Source organism: Micromys minutus (genome assembly GCF_963924665.1).
Source record: "Micromys minutus genome assembly, chromosome: 13".
Lineage (NCBI taxonomy): Eukaryota > Metazoa > Chordata > Mammalia > Rodentia > Muridae > Micromys > Micromys minutus.
The window spans coordinates 12477213-12483212 of NC_137982.1; the positions used below are offsets into that span (position 1 = coordinate 12477213).

A 6000-nucleotide genomic window follows, 5' to 3' on the forward strand; every position below is an offset into this window, starting at 1 on the left:
TCTGCCTATGTGTCTGTTTATCATCTATCTCAGAAATCAAATCAGAACATATAAAACATTTCAAATTGATGTAAAATTAAGAAAATGCAACAAAACAAGAAATTTTTTGAATATTTAATTTACACAAGGAGCTATCTAACTAGCTCTATGATATATAAGATGCTCAAAGTGAATATCCTGCAAAGTAATATTAATTTAAAAGAGCATGATATACTCAGAGGATAAGGAGCTGGGTGCAGCACAGTGGCAGCCTATTTTCATAGTATGCCTGAATTCCATCCTGAGCACCACAGAAATAAAATAAGTGGATAAAATTTAAAAGTCTAACTGTCTAAGTATTTGGTATCGTCAAAACTCACTCTTATTACAAATAGGAATATAAATTGTAAAACTCCTCTGGGGTGCCATTAATATGTTATTTTCTCTAACTAATACTTTAATATTTTAGACTGTTATATAACTGCCCCCTTTCTCCACTCTATATCCACTCTTCTCTCACATAGCCCTTTTTGGTTCATAGCCTCTTTTTCATTAATGGCTAAGACATACATACATGTATATATACACACATACATAGCACAGTGCCTTTGTGTCTCTAGATATATAATGACCTGATATCTATCAATTGTTAAACAAAGCCATTCTTTTAAGCTGTTATATAACCAGGGATTAGCCAGTGACAGAGCATAGTAGACACACAGGACCAGATTAGCACAGTGCTTATATACAACCTGATTGGTCTGTATAATGCTATTTGCCTGTATGTTTTCAAGATTGACAATTTGTTCCTCTGGGCAATACTATTTCTCCCTTTCTCAGCTAGAAATCTAAGTACTCAGTGCCAGTGAACTCATGGATATAGAAGAGTCTACAACCACTAATTTACTAAGGTAGAATAATCTTTACCAACAATCTAAATATTTGCTCTTATACCTACAAATAAGTGTAGTCTACACCACTCAACAAAAAAACTTCTCTGACAATCTATAGGAGAAACATAAATTCCACTTGACAACTGCAGTATGATTCTGTCCCTGAGAGTTCAGAGATAATTGGACTCCCTCCTCACCAATGGGAATCTGAAACATTAGTACCTGGTAAATATTCCCATATGTGCCACCTCCAGGCTTTCAAATTCAAATACTGTGACTCCAGAAATATATTCGATACATTCATACAAACCTTGGGGTGTTGTTTCCACTCCATTAGAGAAAAAGCTTGAGTCTCTAGAAATGGCTAGAATGTGAACTTTTCAGAAAGGAGCAGTATCTAAAGAATCCCAGGATGTCATATCAACAAAGACTGGATGAAAACTGTTGGGTAAGTGTAAAATCAGATGACCACAGTTCAGATATGGGTTTTTCTGTTAATTAGCTGAGTCCTACTTAGACAAATGACTTTACTTCTTCATATCTTAGTTTCCTTAGTGGGAGAAATAGTTTCTTTCAAAAATTAAAATTCTGACGGGAAGTATAAACACTTTCAGCACAGATAAGCAGGACACCAACAGTCAGAGCATGTAATTTCTCTTCTATAGATGTGGTCATGCAGATGTTCTGTCATTGTCCCTTCAGTTAATTTTTGACAAACACAGAGGATTTACATTCAGGTATGCTGTATATCCTACATCTGCACGCTTGAAATAAAGGTGATTTCATGTATTGTTACTAGGGATAAAAAGCTCTTGAGAGTAAAATTCAAGTGGAAATTCATGGAGAAGTTATTCCGTGTTTTTCTGGGATGACAGAATTAAACCATTTTTTTACTTCTACTTTATCAAGTTTGTTTGTTTTTTAACTCTTCCTCAGTAGATACATCTAAAAGATGTGCCAGTGGGAATGCTGGTCTACATGAATTCACCTTCAGAATCTAAATTCACTGATAAAACAACCTAGTTAGTACATATCCATTCAAGTGGTCCAGCTACCTGTGGTCAACCTGAATACAATTTATCAAAATTTTCATACTGTCTCTTACCATGAGTGTCTCCCCATATTATGAACTGCCCCAAGGTATGGGTAGTTTATAGTCTTAAACATGTTGCTTCTGCTCTTGATAAGTAATTATTTCTTCAGGTCTCAAATTTTATTTAACTTTTTCAAACAAGCTTTCCCCAAAGTAAAAAAATAGATGTTGTGAATGTATCTTTTGAATGGCATCAACATAGTTCTCCTTCCGATGGTCACCCTAGCTTCTGATTGTATGTTTACCTGTTTTGTTTGTTACCAGTGTCCTGTTACCATATAATCACAGGGGCTGTGTTCACTAGGATTCTCCTTAAATACTTTGTGTCCTTGGGTACTTCTGGCATTATATAACAATAAACACAAGAAAAGTTACAAGCATGGTGTCCTAGACCCATAGTGGAGTGGTTTTAAAGATTAGATCTAGGTCTAGGGAGATGAATGCATAGGTAAACTGTGAGAAGCTAAGTTTGATGTCAAGAACCCATGTAAAACAAAACAAAGTAGCATGCATCTATTATTTTCAGCAGTCCTACAGAGAGATGGGAATAGACACAGGAGAATTCTCATGAAGTTCACAGTTCATCCAGTCTAGCATATGTAGTAAAGAATAACAGACCCTGTCTCAATGGGATAGGAAACAAGAACTCACATCTAGGGTTGCTCTCTGACTCCAAAATATATGCACAAATGTGTGCTTTCATGCAAACACATGAGCAGGCTTACACACATATAGTAAAAAAATATATATTTTATATAATTATTATTTACAAAATTATTTTTCCCAAATAGTTCACAACTATTTGTAGTACATCTAAGAAAACTTAGGGGCCACCTGTCTCCAGAAGTGAAGTTTATTCTGTCTCTGTTTGCTGATCTAATAATGTTGGGAAAAGATATATTATATATAGTTTGTGTGGAGCAATGAACATCTCACTGATATAATACCCACACAGCACGATCATTATATCTCTACTCCTTTGCATTGTCTATGTAGCCTATGACCTTTTGAATCTCTCTTCTTCTGAAAACTATTTAGACTTGCTGACAAATGTTTTCTTACCACAGACTTCTTCGGGGGTCTAAGACATTGCATGTATTCTCCAATTTGACAAACATTCAAATAGTTCATTTCTCTCTTGCTACAATGTGATAGCTTATTATTTTTCATTTATTTTAGAGAATTCTGGTATTTGTAGACTAGACTCTTGGTACAGCTGGTCTTTAGAAAAGACAGCTGAAATATAGCCCATTTCCACCCATTTCACATTACCTCTAGGTTCTACATGTGTTTCTCTATAGCGTTGCTGCTTACAATCTTTCTCTCGTTGCCATTGTTGGTTACAGTGTCTCACCATGTAACCCATCTAGGTTTCTTACTTGCTACTGTCCTGCCTCAGGGATTAAAGACATATGCCATTGTTATCATCCTGCCTCCATCCCCAGAATTAAAGGATTACAGACACATGTAGCTTCTGCTTTCAGGTATGCTTGGATATTTTATATGATTCTTCTCTATATAACAAGTAAATGATCCTTTATGTCATAAATTGAACACCTTCTACTTAATCACTCACACATATTCACAAGTGTTGTGCTGAGAATAAAATATAAATTTCCTAATCTGCACTAAAGGACTATGCACCCCTTATTTCTGCCTCTTTCTCCACCTTCCCTCTGTTACTTTCCTTTGAATTCTTCCTTTGAAGTATGGTTGCCTTCTGTCTTCTCTAAATAGATGTTCACATTACCATAGTAGTGTTTCTTTATCTTTTCACTTAGGGTACATTTGGAACCTTCCTATCTGTTTCTTACCTAGTTAACTTCATTTTATCTCTTCCTTCAACACTGAGTTACTTGCTAATACCTGAATCTAAAGGGATTTGACAGTCATTTTGAGATCTTTCTTTTCTTTTCTATTGTTGTGATTGTTGAGTTTGTAATATCTCTGCCAAAAATAGTGTCCATATGAGAAAAAAAAACCCAGGTTGTAGGTGAAACACAGTAAGTATTCAACAAACATGGAATGAATGAATTAGTTCTGGTAATCTCATTAGTGATATATAAGTAACAAACTTAAAAACACAAACTCTAGTTGTGAGAATTGTCAAGATTTTAACTTTGCCTGTGCTTTCCAGGAGACTTGGTTACTTGATAAGTGAATTGCTATTGTCTTAATATAAAATGTTCTCCGAAAACCCATGTATTATAAGCTTGGTCCTAATGATAGATAATGGAAACTAAAAAGCTGGGCTCAATGGTTGTGGAGCCTTCAGAAGAAACTGTAGAATCCTTGTATTTTTCCTTCCTTTCATATCAGAGCCACAAATCAGTCATAAACTGAGGCTATGGCTATGCAAAAGTGAGCATTTTTGCTCTACATATACTACCATGCCACAAGCATAAACACAGTAGAGCCATGGACCAAAACCCCAACACTTCTCTATGTTTGATTGTTTCAGTTGTTCCTTCTAGTACTAACTACAGCTAATGTGGTACATGTGATACTGAAGAGGGTCAATTTAGGTTGCATTGAGAGAACACATAGCCACAAAACACTCTAAGGACATTTTATTTCTTCTCTATTCCCATCAAGGCAATATTTTAATAAGAGTTCTTGGTGTGTTGTTCTTTATTCTTTTAGTTCCCACTGAATTATGATGATAAGAAACCACAGTAGTGTTTCTGAATTTCTCCTCCTGGGTCTCTCAGAGCATCAAGAACAGCAACCTTTCCTCTTTGGCATCTTCATGGCCATATACCTGGTCACTGTGGTGGGGAATATGCTAATCATCCTGGCAATTGTCTCTGATCCAAACCTTCACAGTCCCATGTATTTCTTCCTGGCCAACCCCTCTCTCACTGACCTGTGTTTATCATCTACCACAGTCCCCAGGATGCTAGTAAACATCCAAACTCAGAGACACAGCATCCCCTATGCAGGATGCCTGTCTCAGATCTATTTCTTCCTGTGGTTCATTGGACTAGATGTTTTCCTCCTGGCAGTGATGGCTTATGATAGGCTTGTGGCCATATGCTATCCCCTTCACTATACCTTAGTCATGAGTCCCAAGTGCTGAATCCTACTAGTAACCATATCTCTATTCCTTTCCCATTCATATGCTCTAACCCACATCATTCTTCTGTCTCAGTTATTTTTTTGCATGGACAACATTATTCCCCATTTCTTTTGTGAACTACTTCCCATGTTGAAGCTCTCTCGTTCCAACACTTATGCCAACCAGTGTGTGCTGCTCTATTGGGGAGGAGCATTAACTGTCTTGATTCCTTTGTTAATCATTGTTTCATATGTTCACATTGTGGCCACCATTGTGAGAGTCCCATCAGCAAGCGGAAAATGGAAGACCTTCTCCACTTGTGGATCCCATCTCTCAACAGTCTGCCTGTTCTATGTGTCTGCTATTGGTGTGTATTTTATTCCATCTGCTGCTGATTCAGCTAGCAAGGACAGGATTGCAGCAGTGATGTATGCTGTGGTGACCCCCATGCTGAACCCATTCATCTATAGCCTGAGGAACAAGGACATGACAAGTGCCCTGAGAAGATTCCTAAACAGGAGTTTGCTACAACCTCCATAAAGGCACGTGCTAGCTTTACTGTCCAAGGTAGTCTTTAAACAGTTCATTGACCCAAAATTCTCTCATGTAATAAAAGCTGATAAAAACATAATCTCTATTTTAAATGTTACTAATACTTATGTTTATGCACTTGCATGTGCATTTGCTTGCTTTGCTTCATGTACTTGAATATATTATCATCAACAAGATTCAGCATGTTCTTGTGAGTTAATTTTTTTTCTTTTTCATTACACAGAAAAAAAGCAATGGCTTCTAGAGGGTAAATAATTTTTCTGAAATTATACAGATAATCAGTGGCAAAGGCAGAATATGAACACATACACCTACGTAATAATTATTGCTACATGTTTCTCTCAATCACTGTTTGATTTCTCTGTTTCCTCACACTGTACACATGCACCAGTTCAATAAATCATGTCTCTCAATACTACTATGAT

The 6000-nt window shown here is 36.5% G+C and overlaps 1 pseudogene across 1 annotated transcript; it reads left to right on the top strand.

Annotated features, from left to right (window-relative positions):
* Nucleotides 1-4621: 4621 nt before the first annotated feature.
* Nucleotides 4622-5563, top strand: LOC308428555 (olfactory receptor 1G1-like; annotated as a pseudogene). Its single transcript has one exon. The product of its transcript is annotated as an olfactory receptor 1G1-like (transcript).
* Nucleotides 5564-6000: the final 437 nt, after the last annotated feature.